The sequence below is a fragment of the Bufo gargarizans genome, chromosome 8, assembly GCF_014858855.1.
Source record: "Bufo gargarizans isolate SCDJY-AF-19 chromosome 8, ASM1485885v1, whole genome shotgun sequence".
NCBI classification, from domain to species: domain Eukaryota; kingdom Metazoa; phylum Chordata; class Amphibia; order Anura; family Bufonidae; genus Bufo; species Bufo gargarizans.
This window is the reverse complement of record NC_058087.1, coordinates 91425139-91446822: the sequence shown is the minus strand read 5'-3', so window position 1 is coordinate 91446822 and position 21684 is coordinate 91425139. Positions and strand designations below refer to the sequence as shown.

Below are 21684 nucleotides of genomic sequence, written 5' to 3'. Positions count from 1 at the left end.
TATATTAACGCTATATATATTCATTTGCATGTATCATTGTGTTTATTTACTTATATATGTTTATAATCTTGTAACCAATAAATCTGCATACTTTTATAAACCTGTGTATTATTGTATAATGCAGAACTACATGTTTTATCATTAACGTCATCTCACGTCAAAAAGAACTTATTTATCTGAGGAAATAGTCGGACTCAGATGTGAATTGTATCAATTAGGTTGTCTACAATTCACCAGGTCATAATTTTAAGAATTTATGACACATTTTATAAAAAAAAATATTTTTATGGTTAATTATTTTTATGACCATAATTAATAATTCTTAATTGAATTATTACAACCCGACAAGTGAAATTGCAGTTTTATGCAGACTGGTTGCTAAGGGCTGAATCTTATTAAATATGGGGTAAGTCAGTCTAATTGTAACTGATTCTGGAATATCATGTTATTAGTAACTACATATACGAAAATTAAAAATAAGGGTCTAAGTGTGACAGTTATCCTTTAAGATCTGAATTAAATAAGGAGATGGGGTGGAAATTTTGAGGGGTGGAGGGATCCTTACCAGATTTGGGTAGAGTCACGATAACCGCTTCCAACATTTCTTTGGGCATTTTACCTGTTTCCATGGCACAAGACAGCGATGCGTGGAGATGTGGTAACAAATGGTCAGAGAAGGTCTTAAAATAAGAATTTGGAAGCCCATCTGGGCCGGGACTTTTATTATGCGGCAAACCTTTTATCACCTTAAAGAGGACCTTTCACTTGTATAAGCTATGTGAACTGAGTATGCTGCCATATAGAGCGGCGCCCGGGGATCTCACTGCACTTACTATTATCCCTGGGCGCCACTCCGTTCTCCCGTTATAGGCTCCGGTACCTTTGCTCCTTAAGTTATAGTAGGCGGGTCTTCCCTTGTCCTGTGGGCGTCTCCTTCTCCTAGGCTGCAGCACTGGCAAATCGCAGCGCACAGCTCACAGCCTGGGAGCTTTTTTTTCTCCCAGGCTGTGAGCAGTGCGCTGCGATTGGCCAGCGCTGCAGCCTAGGAGAAGGAGACGCCCACAGGACAAGGCAAGACCCGCCTACTATAACTTAAGAAGCAAAGGTACCGAAGCCTATAACGGGGGAACAGAGCCGCGCCCAGGGATAATAGTAAGTGCAGTGAGATCCTCGGGCGCCGCTCTATATGGCAGCATACTCCGTTCATATAGTTTATACAAGTGGAAGGTCCTCTTTAAGTAGTTCGGCCTGGGTGACAGGAGCACAAAGGGATTCGCTTTGCCTTTTATCTTAAGAGGGCAACGTTAAGGATCCTAGAAAATCATCTATGTCTCCAGGGGAGGCGGGGTTGAAACCAGTTTTGTCCTTCAAGTTATACAGTTGAGAGTAGTAGGACTTAAATCTGTTGGCTATAGCTTTCAGATCATACAATTTGTAGGATTTAGACGGGTCCCAGAGAAAAGCAATCTTTGATTTTATGGCTCTTGCTTTAACCCGGCTTGCTAGCAACCTCCCTGCTCTATTAGTTTGCGAGTACTATGTAGCTTTAGTTCTCTTGAGCCATAGCTCGTATGAATGCAAGAAACTTTCTCTAAGCTGGGATCTGAGGACTCTCAGTTTGTCAGAAAGCTCCAATGATGGAGAGATCTTATTTTGGGCTTCTACGGTTTGTAACTGCTTAATAAGGTCATTTTGGCATTTTTCCCTAACCTTTTTATGCGTATGGCTCAGCTTCAGTAGGATACCCCTAATAAACGCCTTATACACTGTCCATACTATAGCAGGATCTGATACAGAGGCAGTAATAAATTTGAAGTATTCTTGTAATGCCGCAGAAACTTCAGATTGGTTTTTAGTGTTAGCTAATATGAAGTCGTTAGCCCTCCATAACGGGTTTGGTGGGGCAGAAAAATCTTCCTTTATCTCTAAGGACACCAGGGCGTGATCAGACCAGGTGATCAACGAAGCTCTATCAACTAGAAACAGATCTATACGGGAGTACGACTGGTGCGCAGGGGAATAATAAGAGAAATCCCTCTCTGAAGCATGATGAATATGCCATACATCAAATAGGGAGTTAGCAAGCAGTGACGGCATAAGGGAGGGATTGCAAGCCCTGGAGATTGAGGAGGAGTCATGGGCTGGATCAGGAGCCATGTTGAAATCACTGCAGATAATTACTCTGCCTTCTTTCAGGGAACATATTTTCTTGAAAAGTTTGTTGAGAAAACGCAAAGGGCGGACATTCAGGGCGTACACCCCTACCAGAGTGTAGACAGCATTATATATAGAACATACATAGATGATGTAGCGCCCCCTGGGTCAATTACCGTATTCTTTGCTGTGTGCGCCACTGAGTTTCGTATTGCTAAGAGTACCCCCCCTCTTTTTACCTACACCATGGGAGTGAATCAAGGTTGGGAAAGAAGGATGCTTTAACCTCCCTACATCAACTTCCACTAAATGCGTCTCTTGTGCACAAAATACATCACATTTAATCAAGAGTGCCTCCCTCCACATCATCCGCCTCTTATAAGGGCTGTTCAAGCCTCTTACATTTAGAGATCTGATTGTTAACACCATTTTGTCAGGTAAAAAACAGCTAGATGGAGATCGCTTAGATGATGTGGAGGAAAGCACACCACAGCACAATGCGTTGTAATCAAATGCATAGTGACATACAGACACGGCTCGAAGAAAAAACAAAAGCAAGTATAGAAGAACAGTAACAGTGTAAACCAAAACTGACCACCCAACGAAAAGGGCAGTAATGAAGTAGCACAAGGGTTATGATGCAAAACCCCTTGTGATTTTCAGTGGGGGAATACAGTCATGCCTACCACCAGGAGGATCCAAGAAGATGAAACACATCCCTGCTCCAACAAACTACAAGGTGGTTAACAGGACCTTTCACCGATATTTCTTCTGACGTCTTCTTTCTACCTGGTGCCATTCTCCCTCTTCCTCACGGCGTAGCTGATGCTTCTCGTTATGGACATCAGCTAAAGTGATATTCCAATCAGCTAATACGGCTTTACCCTCCTCCTGTGCGGATTACCACCACGGCTCCATTCCTCTGAACTTGCAACTTTACCGGGTAACCCCACCGGTACGGAATAGAGTGGGATCTCAACACAAGAGTGATTGGAGCTAGTGTGCGTCATAGTTGTAGAGAGATCTGCAAAAAGTTTCACTGATTGGTAAGGGTCAGGCAAAGTGTCCAATTTTCTCGCTGCAGCCAGAGTGTCCGCCTTTGCTTGAAAGAAATGCAGGCGGGCCAACACATCTCGTGGTACGTCCTCAGATAGGTGCTTTGGTTTGGCAATCCTGTGTGCCCGATAAATGATAAGGTCTTGATCTGTGCAGTCAGGCAAAAGAAGCTTAATTAGCTTTTTAATAGTGTTGAGCAGCATGTCCCATATTCGAATTCGCGAAATTTCGCGAATATTCGAAAGAATATTCGTAAAATATTTGCGAATATTCAAATTCGTTATTATTTCGCATATGCGATAATTCGAATTTTTGCATCGCATAATACATATTATGCGATACATTTAACACTCTAACCCGACAACCGTCACTTCACTGTGTTGTCAAAATATACCATCGGATCTAAGTTTTCCGTACGTTAGTGAGAACTCAGTTCCGATGGTATATTTTAACTAACTAGGGATAATAGCATTTTTCAAAAATTAGCCTATTAGCTGGCTGTTAGATAATTCGCCTATTCGCTATATTCATTTATTCGCTACATAACCACCTAAAATATGAAGTGTGATGAGATTGTTCGCGCGCACATGCGCGCGCATTATAGGCGTGGTTTATCGCGAGTACGTCAGGGTCAATCAATAGCATTTTTCAAATATTCGCCCAACCGCTGCCTGTTAGATAATTTGCCTATTCTATATATTCGCTTATTCTCTCTATTCGTTTATTCGCTACATACACCACCTAAGTCAGTGTGTTGAGATTGTGCGCGCGCACGTGCGCGCGCATCATAAGCGTGGTTTATCGCGAGTACGTCAACTCCATTTTAAGAGTGAATCTTCAACTCCTGACAAGAGAAAATGGTGGGCACAAGATTCCATGACGAAGAGGATGAACTCCTGCTAACCGTAAGTACAACACTTCATGTCATAACATTTTGAATGCATGTTCGCACCATATCTGTATAGTATAGTTATTATTAAGCAATAGTATGTTTACATATTCGCGCATGCGCAGTCATGCGCATATATCTACGCACTAAATATAACTTTATTTTTAATCATGTCTGATTAGATAATCATCATTGTTGTAATAAGTATTGTTTTGACATCACAGCACTTTGTAAGAAGTATGTATGTATGTATGTATGGACAGCAAAGAAATATCATGCACATTGCATATACATTTTCCTGCCACACACTGCATACCACACACTGCATACCACACACAAACACATAGGGCCAGATTTATCATTACTCCGACAGCTCACTCCACTTTCACAAATGTCTAAAGTCAGTTTTAGCCAATTCAGATTTATGATCATCCCTTTTTACGGTAGCAGTTTATCCGTCAGTAAGCAGCTTTACGAAAGTCGCACGTCCTTACGAAAAAGTCGCATGTTCTATTAAAAACTCTCATAAGATAAGCATGGTCCTCACTGGAGTGACCTAGCGCATTATTTTTTTTTGCAACTTTTTAAATAGTCCCAATAGTAAATGTGTCTAGAGATTCATCTACATAAGAAAACACGGCCACTTTCATAAAACTGGCGAGCATAGTGCAGAGCAGGAGAAACTCGCAAATTTGTCCGCAGTTTTAGCGTTTGCTCATTTTCTTGCGACTTTTTCACTCCATTATTCTGACTTGAGCTAATGATAAATCTGATTCCATGTCTTATTGGTCTGGAGAAAAATTAAAAATTTCTTCCTGCCATTATTTGCTGGTTCATTTAGCGTTACCCAGGGTGCACCCCATATCGTACCGTCGCTTCACTAGACAGGTACATATCAGCTCAGCTGGCCAATATCCGATTGCTCAGACCCCACCCACATACAATCGCAATACAATCCGATCTTATAACGTGAACATTAAATATAATATTTCCACCTTCTAACAAATACTTTTTGCTGTGTTTTGGATGATATTTATTAATAATCCTTGTGTAAATATATATGTGTGTGTGTGTGTATATCTAGATAAACAGCAATCATCAATCTGTATTAGGGCTGTTTCACACGAGCAGATGCCGTGCGTGACATCCGCTACGTGAATGACAGCCAAGACCCGATTCACAAGTGCTCAATTTCATAATTTATTTTTCTGAACTGACTTGAGGACCCATTCATCTCTAAGGGGGCCACACGATGTGCGTCCCGTCTCCAGAAAAGCGGACCCGCTTTAAAAAAAAAAAAAGAACGAATATATTTTTGCACTAAATATAACTTCGTCTTTTATGATGTCTGATTAGATATTCATCATTGTTGTAATAAGTACCTTAGACAGGTACATATCAGCTCAGCTGGCCAATGTCCGATTGATCAGACCCCACACACAATCGCAATACAATCCGATCTTATAACATGAACATTAAATATAATATTTACACCTTCTAACAAATACTTTTTGCTGTATTTCTGATGATATTTATTAATAATCCTTGTATTATTGTCCTCAATTGAGGCCAAGAATAGTCATATGATATTATTGACATTGACGTGCGGTCTTCAAAATGCGTCACGCACATTGCCGGTGTCCTTTTTTTTTTTGTGTGGGTGGATATGAAAAAGACATTACGGACGTTTAAATTGAGCCTAAATCCAAATGTTGTGTGATTTCAGGGCTTCCAGCGCCAACGGTCCGCCGCCGTCTAACCACGGCGGATTTGGATGTAGTGGAGGTCTCCACAGAGGAGGATGAGCAGGCGGGCCCCTCCCACAGTCCTCGAGGTGCCACCAACCCACCTGATGTGGGGATTGTTGTGGAGGTGTCTAACGAGCCCGAACCCTCTCAAGGGCCAAAAACATCTGGCCCAGCTCCTGCTGAAGAGGAGATCGCCACCCCAGCTCCTGAAGAAGAGGATGAGGCGTTGGTTACCACCCCGCACCAGGAGGGTAAATATGTGCACACATCATTGTAATTATGTATACATCACATATTTAGAAACATTAACCCTAATTAATTAAACATTTTTCTTAAATATTAAACGGTATCTATGTTTGTGCTAATAACTTTAAAATGAGTTTACTGTTCACGGGCATAGTTCTATCTTATCGTTACACATTGTACTTAATGACAGTGGTAAAATTTAGTCAAAATTTTAATGGCATCTTTGTTAAAGAAGTAACTAATCTAAAAAAATATTAGAAATAAAATTATATAATCAAAATAAAAATTTCAATTGATGCTACAATATAGATTAATAGAGATTAAATAAATGTATACGTTTACAATCGCCATATGCATATATTATGTTTATATAATTTATTAACAGAAATATAATTCAATAACAGTTTGGTTATGCAGTCACTTTTTGAGGCCTACATAGTGTCAGCGACAAATAAATAACCCCATTTCAGAAACCACACACCCTCTATTTAATCCAAATGTATCCTATAAAGTCTGTTAATGATTTAATTGTCCAACGGTAATTTATTAAAATGTTAAAAAAATTAAAATAATTTGAACAAATTATAAATAACGAACTATTTTATTTGAAAACATTGTAGTGTTTAAATCATAAAAAAATCTTAAACGTATTACAAACAATATGTATATTTACAAACAGTTGTGCACAAAACCCTTAACTTTGGTCGCACAACAGGCTTCAGACTGCAAGGAGCACAATATGGCTTTAGGCTAAAGGATTTAAATTAATGGTAATTGGGAGCTATGTCGCATGTTAAGAGAAGATACCCTTATGTGACCCTAGAGTTGAAAACAAAACAAAGTGATTCAATTAGGCAAACTACACCCCTCAATGAATATGCTAAGCAATTAGATCAATCCGCAATTTTACATAATGAGCCAACAATTGTCTTCTAGAAAAAAACTTTCAAATTGACAAAAAAAAAAAAAAAATGAATTTACACACATTTTTTTTATTAAATAAGTGGTTACAGGACTAAATGCACCCCACATTTAGTTCCACTTTTAGCATATAATTCACCTGAACACCACCACATATGTTAATTTATTTAATTGGCTGTAGAGTTGTAACAGCCAATATCAGCTCTTGCAGGGGAACAAAACACTGGTGTCCCCTGCTTCACCTCTAAGGCAACAGGTGCTGTCGTACAGTCTTTTTTAGCATTTGTCACCTCCACATGACACCTACTTACCCCCCCCCCCCCTTCAGCTACGTAGCAGCAATGCTTATGTCTTTGAAATATGTCCAATAGGAGAGATCTAGACAGCAGGTGTTTGACAAATACCTGAAAAGGCCTTATTTTATATAATTGGCTAGCTGCTCTGGACTAGTAGATCAGCTATTAGACCACAGTTAATGAGCCATTTTGTCCCCAGGGCAAATATTTTATATTTGGCACAAAAATAGTACGGAGCAATTTTGAAAGTCATGAAACACTGCACCCTACAATTATATAGCAGGTGATGAAGATCATAAAAGTAACAATAATAATGGGACAACAAAAACCACAGTAATATCTAACAACAGACATGCACAATAACTCTTTAATCTACATAAACTAATATTATATAACACAACAAATTTAATTTAAAACTACTAAAATGTCACTAAATAATCTAATATATAACTACATTTATTATGGTATACTTTAAAAATGACACTCAAATTATCTGCACTTAACTACATACTACACAAAATTCAATAAATGACTTATTGTTAATTGATATATTTATCTCTTGTGTTTTCATAACAGTAATCAAGAAAATTTCTGCTAAAATTGCTCTAATGCAAAAGAGGCATGGGAAAATCAGGCAATTAAGAGCCCTCATTCAAAAATCCCAAAGAATGCTGCAGGAATTTGAATGCCAATATGGGGAGGACCTGAAGGAGCTCGCAAGCCTGCAGGAAGAACTGCAAAAGTTCCCTTAATTTTATTCTAATATTTCTGTTATTAAAAAAGTTTTCTTAAGTTATATTGATTCCATACTTTTTTTTTCTATAAGGTTATGTTTTTGTATAATTTTAACTGCAGACTTATCAGTAAAGGAGCCTTTAGTCCACGTTGAAAGTCAGCAGGGTTCGGACAGACAACAGCAGTAGGTACATCTTAATAGTGTAGTATAAGGCCTACACATAAATACGTTTTTTCATGACAGCAGCAGCAGGTAGTGTTGTATTATGAGGCATATACATAACAAATCAACTTGATCAAGACAGCAGCAGCAGCAGGTAGAGCTATAGTATTCTGAGGGCTACAAGTCACCTTTAAATGTACAGCAGCAGGAGCAGCAGGTATTTATAGTGTTTTATTATGAGGTATATACATAACAAATCAACTTGATCAGAACAGCAGCAGCAGTTATAGCTAACGTTATATTCTGAGGCATACAAGTCAGCGTCATCTGGACAGCAGCCGTTGGTAAAGTTAACATTGTAGGTTGATTTGTAAATTGATATTAATGATATTAACGGTCGAGTATAATCTCATCCTAACTCAGCAGGACAGGCTGCAGCGGGTAATGTGTATTCTCAAAAGGCTGAATGCTAAATCGCCATGATCAGAACAGACAGCAGCAGAATCCACAGTAGCTAGATATTAACAGTGGATTATACGGCCTATACATAACTCTCAATGATCAGGACAATAGAAGAAGTCAATGCTAACGGTGGAGTATAATGACTACACAGAATTCTGAAGTATCAGGCCAAGATCAGCATGCAGTAGGTAAGTTAAAGTAGTATTCTAATTACTGCACAAAGTTTGGCATAACTAAGCAGTACTAGAGAGTGTCAAGTTATTATATTTCAGCAGACAACATTTTTTAACAGATGGGGATGTGGAAGACCGATTATAAAAGTATAAAAAAACAGATTGAACCCCCAAGTACAGCATGTGTATTCATCGCTTACATATACAATGTTGTCCTAATAAAATAAACTATTTAGATCAAAAAATTATAACAGTTCATTATTATTATATTTTATTGAAAAGGCCAATATAACATTGTACAATAAATCATTTATCAAAAAAAAAGACCGTTGCCCATCTTGGCTCGTATGATGAAAAGTGGGGTTGCAGCGAGTTGTCAGAACTATTGGGTATGAATAAAGTCCATAATTATAAGGCCTATATAAGAGCATGGACATGAGCCTAAGGGACAACCATTTTTGTCTTATTTTAAAAGGCAGAGTGAATTTTTTCTAACTCTGAAATTGCTAACCTAAGGTTTACGATATGTACCAAAGTGTTTACCTAAGTCTGTTTTTGTGAGAAGGAGATGTACCAAGGTCTAATGAAATGTAATTGCCTAGATAAGACAATGTATTTGAGTTCTGATGATTTTTAGTGAATAGAAAGACTCTAATCTTTCTTGGTGGTTTTATATGAATCAATGTATGAGTAGATTGATTTTATATTATCAATTTTAATAGGTGTGCTGAATATATAGTATATATATATAAGAGTATGGTCCTTATAGCTATATTCAGTATTAAGAGTAGAAACGAGGTACATATTCCATTTTTAGAATCTCTCTCAGTGTAACACACAAATTAATTATTTCTTTCCTTGAGGTTTTCTTGAATGGAGAAATGTGGACACATGTGATCATGAACAAACCCTGTCGCTTCCAAGAACAATGAATTGAGATAGCCCTGTTTATCTTGATTTAATTAGGTCTGGTCAAAAGATTTAAGGATAAACCAGGTGGTTGACGAAGTAAAAAAGCCATTGCCTATTCAAGATCTTCTCAAGGTTTTGTCTGAAACCTTAGATAACATTTATTGCTAGTATATTAGATAAGAGAAAGAAGTGAGTGGTTTGATTTTTGTATGGAATACTATTGCCATCTAGTGTTAGGGTAAAATACTAGAGGGAGGTTATATTGATTATAAAGTGAGGTCACTAGTTAATGATAAAACTTGGCCAAGCCCTTTCTAAGATAGGATAAAAAGATGGTATGGGCTGACAGAAAGGATCGATCTCTAGAGCTATCTAGCTCTCTCTCTGAACATCATCAAAAGACCAGATCCAGCCCTGACCACCTTTTCAGTCATTGGAGGCAGCCATCTTAGAACCATTGAAACTGATTTCTGCTAGCTGACATTTTGGTATAGTATAACCTTACCTATATTTTATAGGATAATTAATTAATATAATACATATCTATATATATATATTCAATTAACCATACTTTGTGTATAGTATCTGTTTTGGAATAAGATTGGGTTGTACCTGCAGCATCATCCTGAAAACTAATCCAATACAGGGAGATTGAAAATATACTAGTGAAAGCACGGTATTATCTCCAAGGAACTGAATTCACTTCTAGACCAGTATGGTTGATAATATATATATATTTATATAGATAAAAGATAAACTAGATTTGGGTTTAATCGGACATTTGTCGGCTGAGAGAAATCAAGTACTAAATTGATTTTAAATATAATTGAGGGGTATTATTATAAGAAGGCATAGACTGTCAATCGGAGACAGCATAACTATTCCGACAGAGTCAGTTTAAAGATCTTCAGGAACCAGAAGCCATAATTGTTGCTCCTACCAGAGAGCTGATCAATCAGATTTACCTAGATGCTTGGAAATTTGCATACGGAACTGTCGTTCGTCCAGTTGTAATCTATGGAGGAACACAAACGTCTAATTCACTGCGCCAGATATTTCAAGGCTGCAACATCCTTTGTGCGACACCTGGGAGGTTACTGGACGTTATTAACAAGGAGAAGATTGGCTTGAGCCAAGTGAAATACCTTGTTCTGTATGAAGCTGATCGTATGCTGGGTATGGGTTTTATGGAAGATGTAAGAAAATTGTTGTCAAGTCAAGGAATGCCAAAAAGAGAAGAAAGGTAAACTTTAATGTTCAGTGCCACGTTCCCTACGCCCAAACAAAATCTTGCTAGAGAGATTTTGAAGCCAGATTATCTGTTCGTGGTTGTCGGACCAGTTAGTGGCGCGTGCAGTGATGTCGAACAGCAGATAATTGAAGTGGAAGAGTATGGAAAGAGGGCTATGTCACGGATGATCCGCGAGTATATTGAACCGTCCTCCCAATATTATCAATATTACTCTCCCTTATTGATCAGTAGGTCTATTAAAAATGAATTATTTCCCTAGGCCCCAGAACCTACAATTTGATTACTCAGAGCTAGAGTTGAGCGAACACCTGGATGTTCGGGTTCGAGAAGTTCGGCCGAACATCCCGGAAATGTTCGGGTTCGGGATCCGAACCCGATCCGAACTTCGTCCCGAACCCGAACCCCATTGAAGTCAATGGGGACCCGAACTTTTCGGCACTAAAACGGCTGTAAAACAGCCCAGGAAAGGGCTAGAGGGCTGCAAAAGGCAGCAACATGTAGGTAAATCCCCTGCAAACAAATGTGGATAGGGAAATTAATTAAAATAAAAATTAAATAAATAAAAATTAACCAAAATCAATTGGAGAGAGGTTCCATAGCAGAGAATCTGGCTTCCCGTCACCCACCACTGGAACAGTCCATTCTCAGATATTTAGGCCCCGGCACCCAGGCAGAGGAGAGAGGTCCCGTAACAGAGAATCTGTCTTCATGTCAGCAGAGAATTAGTCTGCATGTCATAGCAGAGAATGAGGCTTCACGTCAGCCACCACTGCAACAGTCCATTGGCATATATTTAGGCCTAGCACACAGGCAGAGGAGAGAGGTCCCGTAACAGAGAATCTGGCTTCATGTCAGCAGAGAATCAGTCTGCATGTCATAGCAGAGAATGAGGCTTCACGTCAGCCACCACTGCAACAGTCCATTGGCATATATTTAGGCCCAGCACACACACAGGCAGAGGAGAGAGGTCCCGTAACAGAGAATCTGGCTTCATGTCAGCAGAGAATCAGTCTGCATGTCATAGCAGAGAATGAGGCTTCACGTCAGCCACCACTGCAACAGTCCATTGGCATATATTTAGGCCCAGCACACACACAGGCAGAGGAGAGAGGTCCCGTAACAGAGAATCTGGCTTCATGTCAGCAGAGAATCAGTCTGCATGTCATAGCAGAGAATGAGGCTTCACGTCAGCCACCACTGCAACAGTCCATTGGCATATATTTAGGCCCAGCACACACACAGGCAGAGGAGAGAGGTCCCGTAACAGAGAATCTGGCTTCATGTCAGCAGAGAATCAGTCTGCATGTCATAGCAGAGAATGAGGCTTCACGTCAGCCACCACTGCAACAGTCCATTGGCATATATTTAGGCCCAGCACACACACAGGCAGAGGAGAGAGGTCCCGTAACAGAGAATCTGTCTTCATGTCAGCAGAGAATTAGTCTGCATGTCATAGCAGAGAATGAGGCTTCACGTCACCCACCACTGCAACAGTCCATTGGCATATATTTAGGCCTAGCACACAGGCAGAGCAGAGAGGTCCCGTAACAGACAATCTGGCTTCATGACAGCAGAGAATCAGTCTGCATGTCATAGCAGAGAATGAGGCTTCACGTCACCCACCACTGCAACAGTCCATTGGCATATATTTAGGCCTAGCACACAGGCAGAGCAGAGAGGTCCCGTAACAGACAATCTGGCTTCATGTCAGCAGAGAATCAGTCTGCATGTCATAGCAGAGAATGAGGCTTCACGTCACCCACCACTGCAACAGTCCATTGGCATATATTTAGGCCTAGCACACAGGCAGAGCAGAGAGGTCCCGTAACAGACAATCTGGCTTCATGACAGCAGAGAATCAGTCTGCATGTCATAGCAGAGAATGAGGCTTCACGTCACCCACCACTGCAACAGTCCATTGGCATATATTTAGGCCTAGCACACAGGCAGAGCAGAGAGGTCCCGTAACAGACAATCTGGCTTCATGTCAGCAGAGAATCAGTCTGCATGTCATAGCAGAGAATGAGGCTTCACGTCACCCACCACTGCAACAGTCCATTGGCATATATTTAGGCCTAGCACACAGGCAGAGCAGAGAGGTCCCGTAACAGACGATCTGGCTTCATGTCAGCAGAGAATCAGTCTGCATGTCATAGCAGAGAATCAGGCTTCATGTCAGCCACCACTGCAACAGTCCATTGGCATATATTTAGGCCTAGCACACAGGCAGAGGAGAGGTTCATTCAACTTTGGGTAGCATCGCAATATAATGGTAAAATGAAAATAAAAATAGGATTGAATGAGGAAGTGCCCTGGAGTCCAATAATATATGGTTATGGGGAGGTAGTTAATGTCTAATCTGGACAAGGGACGGACAGGTCCTGTGGGATCCATGCCTGGTTCATTTTTATGAACGTCAGCTTGTCCACATTGGCTGTAGACAGGCGGCTGCGTTTGTCTGTAATGACGCCCCCTGCCGTGCTGAATACACGTTCAGACAAAACGCTGGCTGCCGGGCAGGCCAGCACCTCCAAGGCATAAAAGGCTAGCTCTGGCCACGTGGACAATTTAGAGACCCAGAAGTTGAATGGGGCCGAACCATCAGTCAGTACGTGGAGGGGTGTGCACACGTACTGTTCCACCATGTTAGTGAAATGTTGCCTCCTGCTAACACGTTGCGTATCAGGTGGTGGTGCAGTTAGCTGTGGCGTGTTGACAAAAGTTTTCCACATCTCTGCCATGCTAACCCTGCCCTCAGAGGAGCTGGCCGTGACACAGCTGCCTTGGCGACCTCTTGCTCCTCCTCTGCCTTGGCCTTGGGCTTCCACTTGTTCCCCTGTGACATTTGGGAATGCTCTCAGTAGCGCGTCTACCAACGTGCGCTTGTACTCGCGCATCTTCCTATCACGCTCCAGTGCAGGAAGTAAGGTGGGCACATTGTCTTTGTAGCGTGGATCCAGCAGGGTGGCAACCCAGTAGTCCGCACAGGTTAAAATGTGGGCAACTCTGCTGTCGTTGCGCAGGCACTGCAGCATGTAGTCGCTCATGTGTGCCAGGCTGCCCAGGGGTAAGGACAAGCTGTCCTCTGTGGGAGGCGTATCGTCATCGTCCTGCCTTTCCCCCCAGCCACGCACCAGTGATGGACCCGAGCTGCGTTGGGTGCCACCCCGCTGTGACCATGCTTCATCCTCATCCTCCTCCACCTCCTCCTCATCCTCGTCCTCCTCGTCCTCCAGTAGTGGGCCCTGGCTGGCCACATTTGTACCTGGCCTCTGCTGTTGCCAAAAACCTCCCTCTGAGTCACTTCGAAGAGACTGGCCTGAAAGTGCTAAAAATGACCCCTCTTCCTCCTCCTCCTCCTCCTCCTCCTGGGCCACCTCCTGTTCCATCATCGCCCTAAGTGTTTTCTCAAGGAGACATAGAAGTGGTATTGTAACGCTGATAACGGTGTCATCGCCACTGGCCATGTTGGTGGAGTACTCGAAACAGCGCAACAGGGCACACAGGTCTCGCATGGAGGCCCAGTCATTGGTGGTGAAGTGGTGCTGTTCTGTAGTGCGACTGACCCGTGCGTGCTGCAGCTGAAACTCCACTATGGCCTGCTGCTGCTCGCACAGTCTGTCCAGCATGTGCAAGGTGGAGTTCCACCTGGTGGGCACGTCGCATATGAGGCGGTGAGCGGGAAGGCCGAAGTTACGCTGTAGCGCAGACAGGCGAGCAGCGGCAGGATGTGAACGCCGGAAGCGCGAACAGACGGCCCGCACTTTATGCAGCAGCTCTGACATGTCGGGGTAGTTGTGAATGAACTTCTGCACCACCAAATTCAGCACATGCGCCAAGCAAGGGATGTGCGTCAAATTGGCTAGTCCCAGAGCTGCAACGAGATTTCGCCCATTATCACACACCACCAGGCCGGGCTTGAGGCTCACCGGCAGCAACCACTCGTCGGTCTGTTGTTCAATACCCCGCCACAACTCCTGTGCGGTGTGGGGCCTGTCCCCCAAACATATGAGTTTCAGAATGGCCTGCTGACGTTTACCCCGGGCTGTGCTGAAGTTGGTGGTGAAGGTGTGTGGCTGACTGGATGAGCAGGTGGAAGAAGAGGAGGAGGAAGCCGAGAAGGAGGAGGTGGCAACAGGAGGCAAAGAATGTTGCCCTGCGATCCTTGGCGGCGGCAGGACGTGCGCCAAACAGCTCTCCGCCTGGGGCCCAGCTGCCACTACATTTACCCAGTGTGCAGTTAGGGAGATATAGCGTCCCTGGCCGTGCTTACTGGTCCACGTATCTGTGGTTAGGTGGACCTTGCTACAGATGGCGTTGCGCAGTGCACACTTGATTTTATCGGATACTTGGTTGTGCAGGGAAGGCACGGCTCTCTTGGAGAAGTAGTGCCGGCTGGGAACAACATACTGTGGGACAGCAAGCGACATGAGCTGTTTGAAGCTGTCTGTGTCCACCAGCCTAAATGACAGCATTTCATAGGCCAGTAGTTTAGAAATGCTGGCATTCAGGGCCAGGGATCGAGGGTGGCTAGGTGGGAATTTACGCTTTCTATCAAATGTTTGTGAGATGGAGAGCTGAACGCTGGCGTGTGACATGGTTGAGACGCTTGGTGACGGAGGTGGTGGTGGTGGTGTTGGTGGTACATCCCCTGTTTGCTGGGCGGCAGGTGCCAACGTTCCTCCAGAGGCGGAGGAAGAGGCCGAGGCGGCAGCAGCAGAATAGGCCGAGGCGGCAGCAGCAGAAGAGGTAGCAGGGGGAGCCTGAGTGACTTCCTTGGTTTTAAGGTGTTTACTCCACTGCAGTTCATGCTTTGCATGCAGGTGCCTGGTCATGCAGGTTGTGCTCAGGTTCAGAACGTTAATGCCTCGCTTCAGGCTCTGATGGCACAGCGTGCAAACCACTCGGGTCTTGTCGTCAGCACATTGTTTGAAGAAGTGCCATGCCAGGGAACTCCTTGAAGCTGCCTTTGGGGTGCTCGGTCCCAGATGGCGGCGGTCAGTAGCAGGCGGAGTCTCTTGGCGGCGGGTGTTCTGCTTTTGCCCACTGCTCCCTCTTTTGCTACGCTGTTGGCTCGGTCTCACCACTGCCTCTTCCTCCGAACTGTGAAAGTCAGTGGCACGACCTTCATTCCATGTGGGGTCTAGGACCTCATCGTCCCCTGCATCGTCTTCCACCCAGTCTTGATCCCTGACCTCCTGTTCAGTCTGCACACTGCAGAAAGACGCAGCAGTTGGCACCTGTGTTTCGTCATCATCAGAGACATGCTGAGGTGGTATTCCCATGTCCTCATCATCAGGAAACATAAGTGGTTGTGCGTCAGTGCATTCTATGTCTTTCACCGCTGGGGAAGGGCTAGGTGGATGCCCTTGGGAAACCCTGCCAGCGGAGTCTTCAAACAGCATAAGAGACTGCTGCATAACTTGAGGCTGAGACAGTTTCCCTGGTATGCATGGGGGTGATGTGACAGACTGATGGGGTTGGTTTTCAGGCGCCATCTGTGCGCTTTCTGCAGAAGACTGGGTGGGAGATAATGTGAACGTGCTGGATCCACTGTCGGCCACCCAATTGACTAATGCCTGTACCTGCTCAGGCCTTACCATCCTTAGAACGGCATTGGGCCCCACCATATATCGCTGTAAATTCTGGCGGCTACTGGGACCTGAGGTAGTTGGTACACTAGGACGTGTGGATGTGGCAGAACGGCCACGTCCTCTCCCAGCACCAGAGGGTCCACTAACACCACCACGACCATGTCCACGTCCGCGTCCCTTACTAGATGTTTTTCTCATTGTTATGGTTCACCACAACAACAAATATATTATTTGGCCCAATGTATTGTATTCAAATTCAGCGGGATATAAATTTGAGGCCTAGTATTTAGGCGCTGGGTGACCGGTATGGATTTAGTGACAGAATTAGACTTGGAAATGCACAGAAGCGTGTGTGTGAAGTTATTCTGAATGACCCAATGTGCACCTTGAATATTATATACCCTTTTTGGGATAGATTTCAAATAGCTCTAATATAGCAGGAACCACTAAATTATGAAATTGCTAAATTGGGAATTGTACTTCAACCCAGAACAAAAAATGTGCTTTGACGGGCACTAAATAACTTTCCCAGCTACAACAGTACAGCGGTAACGAGAGATTTAGAGGGATTTAAATTTGAGGCCTAGTATTTAGGCGCTGGGTGACAGGTATGGGTTTAGTGACAGAATTAGACTTGGAAATACACAGTAGCGGGTGTGTGTGAAGTTATTCTGAATGACCCAATGTGCACCTTCAATATTATATACCCTTTTTGGGATAGATTTCAAATAGCTCTGATATAGCAGGAACCACTAAATTATGAAATTGCTAAATTGGGAATTGTACTTCAACCCAGAACAAAAAATGTGCTTTGACGGACACTAAATATCTTGCCCAGCAACAACAGTACAGCGGTGGGTAACGAGAGATTTAGAGGGAATTTAAATTTGAGGCCTAGTATTTAGGCGCTGGGTCACCGGTATGGATTTAGTGACAGAATTAGACTTGGAAATGCACAGAAGCGTGTGTGTGAAGTTATTCTGAATGACCCTATGTGCACCTTCAATATTATATACCCTTTTAGGGATAGATTTCAAATAGCTCTGATATAGCAGAAACCACTAAATTATGAAATTGCTAAATTGGGAATTGTACTTCAACCCAGAACAAAAAATGTGCTTTGACGGACACTAAATATCTTGCCCAGCAACAACAGTACAGCGGTGGGTAACGAGAGATTTAGAGGGATTTAAATTTGAGGCCTAGTATTTAGGCGCTGGGTGACAGGTATGGGTTTAGTGACAGAATTAGACTTGGAAATACACAGTAGCGGGTGTGTGTGAAGTTATTCTGAATGACCCAATGTGCACCTTCAATATTATATACCCTTTTTGGGATAGATTTCAAATAGCTCTGATATAGCAGGAACCACTAAATTATGAAATTGCTAAATTGGGAATTGTACTTCAACCCAGAACAAAAAATGTGCTTTGACGGACACTAAATATCTTGCCCAGCAACAACAGTACAGCGGTGGGTAACGAGAGATTTAGAGGGATTTAAATTTGAGGCCTAGTATTTAGGCGCTGGGTGACAGGTATGGGTTTAGTGACAGAATTAGACTTGGAAATACACAGTAGCGGGTGTGTGTGAAGTTATTCTGAATGACCCAATGTGCACCTTCAATATTATATACCCTTTTTGGGATAGATTTCAAATAGCTCTGATATAGCAGGAACCACTAAATTATGAAATTGCTAAATTGGGAATTGTATTTCAACCCAGAACAAGAAATGTGCTTGAACGGACACTAAATAACTCGCCCAGCTACAGCACTAGGGACAGATTTAGCTGGATATAAATTTGAGGCCTAGTATTTAGGCGCTGGGTGACCGGTATGGATTTAGTGACAGAATTAGACTGGGATATGGCCAAAAAATGAACAGACTATTGCTGGTTAAATGCACTTGGTGTGACAGCTTCACCCTGATGTAGGCTTTAGCCAAAAAACAACCACACCATTGAGGGTTAAATGCACTTGGTGACAGGCGCAGCTTGCCCCTGATTTTGTATATGGCCAAAAAATGAACAGACTATTGCTGGTTAAATGCACTTGGTGTGACAGCTTCACCCTGATGTAGGCTTTAGCCAAAAAACAACCACACCATTGAGGGTTAAATGCACTTGGTGACAGGCGCAGCTTGCCCCTGATTTTGTATATGGCCAAAAAATGAACAGACTATTGCTGGTTAAATGCACTTGGTGTGACAGCTTCACCCTGATGTAGGCTTTAGCCAAAAAACAACCACACCATTGAGGGTTAAATGCACTTGGTGACAGGCGCAGCTTGCCCCTGATTTTGTATATGGCCAAAAAATGAACAGACTATTGCTGGTTAAATGCACTTGGTGTGACAGCTTCACCCTGATGTAGGCTTTAGCCAAAAAACAACCACACCATTGAGGGTTAAATGCACTTGGTCGCAGCTTGTGCTGGCGCACCACAAGACACAAAATGGCCGCCGATCACCCCAGAAAAATGAGACTGACAAACGGTCTGTGCAGCCTAAAAACAGTGAGCAATTGAGGATCAGCAGCTCAATGATCCACAGCTGCAGATCGATCAGTTAATCAAGTCCTTTGGAGGAGTTAATCTGCCTAATCTCGCCCTACTGTCGCAGCCGCAACCTCTCCCTACGCTAATCAGAGCAGAGTGACGGGCGGCGCTATGTGACTCCAGCTTAAATAGAGGCTGGGTCACATGGTGCTCTGGCCAATCACAGCCATGCCAATAGTAGGCATGGCTGTGATGGCCTCTTGGGGCAAGTAGTATGACGCTTGTTGATTGGCTGCTTTGCAGCCTTTCAAAAAGCGCCAAGAAAGCGTCACAAAAGCGCGAAGAAAGCGACGAACACCGAACCCGAACCCGGACTTTTACGAAAATGTCCGGGTTCGGGTCCGTGTCACGGACACCCCAAAATTCGGTACGAACCCGAACTATACAGTTCGAGTTCGCTCATCCCTACTCAGAGCGTCTCCTTCTGTTTACCCAGAGAACAACATAGCCCTTTTGTTCAAGTCAGTCAATAGATGCCCAGCAGATAACGCAATTACAGCTGGTTTTCTTAGGTTGTCAAAAGAACTTCCTTTCTGCAGAGATATCACAGCTAGGTGTGAAGACTACACCTGGGGGGAAACATTTGGTGTTGCTGCCATAAGGGGTTGGTAAGATAGCTTGATTCAGACAGGCCGGCACCAAGGTTCCTAGATTGACACATGAATCTGAGATATGATTTTTACCTTTTTAAGTGAGACCATGCATCTTACGGACGTAAAAATTACATCATCGTGTCACTCAGAATTCACTGGACATGTACATATGGCAAATATAACTCTAGGAGATGCCCAGATAAAGTTATGGTGTTACCCCATCAGAAAACCAGTTATAATAGTCATATTTGGTATCCCTGGACTCCATATTTTGTGGGGAATGTGAATGTGTGCTTGTTACTTGTGTACAGCGGAGACATCCCGAGATATGGCACATACCATATTTCAGGACTGGCATTCCTCTCAGGGATACAGCCTGCCCAGCAGGCGGACTCTCAATTCCCTGCCTTGATTCTTGGACCCTTTATAACAAAGACCTAGAATCTGTTACGGTTTCGTGACGTATTGTGGCCGCGGCGGTCGCAGTTCGTCACAGGCTAAACTGCTGGAACTTTTACAACTCATAGGCCATGAGCGCACAATGGTTTTTGTGGAAACCAAAAAGATGGCGGATTTAATTGCAACATTTCTTTGTCAAGAAAAAATCCCCTGCACAAGCATTCACGGGGACAGAGAGCAAAGAGAGCGGGAGAAAGCTCTGGGCGACTTCCGCTCTGGACAGTGTCCTGTGATTGTTGCCACGTCTGTTGCTGCCAGAGGATTAGATATCGAGAACGTCCATCATGTGATAAATTTTGACATCCCTGGCGATGTTGACGAATATGTTCACAGGATCGGCCGAACCGGACGCTGCGGCAACACTGGAAAAGCCATTTATTTTTTTAATAAGATTGGTGATGACGAGCAAAAAATTGTCCGTGGACTAGTGAAAGTTTTAACCGATGCTCACCAGGAGGTACCTTGTGCCGGCATACATACATAATTCCTCTGGGTAGCCGTCTTATATGCTTCTGGCATATGTAAAAAAACAGTGAACTCTCATCTTCCTGAAGCCTGAAGCCTGGGTCACCTATGATATAGATGGACACTTTTATTATCACTACTCTGTGATGCCGGCTATAAAAGGTCATAAAGGCTATACCAGGCCCAGCTCATCCTGTCCTTTAAGATATACCCCGGTCACGTGAGGTCTCTGTGTGTGCGCAGACTCCGTCAAAGACCACTAGGTCACAGCTGTGGGATCCGGAGCAATCGGATCCATAGTTCGTGACAGTACCTGCTTGGCTTGAAGAGATGGCGTTCAGTGCCCATGGCATGCCAACCTTTAGTTCACAGCCAAGCAAATTTGCTTCAGTGGATAGCAGGAAGAGAGGTGACTTCCAGGAGGACAACGGTTACAGCAATGCTGGCATTTCACAACCTGCAGCGCGGGCGGCAGCGGAGGAGGACAAAGATTTGGGCTAGTCGGACGTGGTTAAGCAGATGAGACATTCTTGCAGATTCAGTTTTACATGAAACAATATGTTGTATGTTTGTAAAAATGAGAATTTTGTTTATCGCACTCCAGTATTTTAGGTAGTAATTTGCCGTTAGGAAATTTACTTATTTTGGTTCATTGTAAATGGCTGCTTTGAAAACTTTAGAGCACAAAATTAAAGTTTTCTTTACTTTGAAAAAAAAAAAAGACCGTAATTTATAATAGAAAATTATTGTTTAACGCACATTAATTAACCTTTGTGTGAACACACTATTACCTTTCAAATGTATTATTGAACAAAACTTTAGATTACAAAATACAAATCTACATTCAAAATGTATAATAAATATATATAGAGTATCAACCAAATTTTAACAAAAAATAAATTTATACTTTTGAAAAAGTATCTTTAAATTAAAAAAAGTATCAAATTATCCATACTGTGATCCAAATTTCAACCTCAATAATACAATATTGCATAGTAAAATTGTCTTCA

At 42.9% G+C, this 21684-nt stretch overlaps 1 pseudogene; it reads left to right on the top strand.

Annotated features, from left to right (window-relative positions):
- The first annotated feature begins 653 nt into the window (after positions 1-653).
- LOC122945406 lies at positions 654-21175 on the top strand (annotated as a pseudogene).
- Positions 21176-21684: the final 509 nt, after the last annotated feature.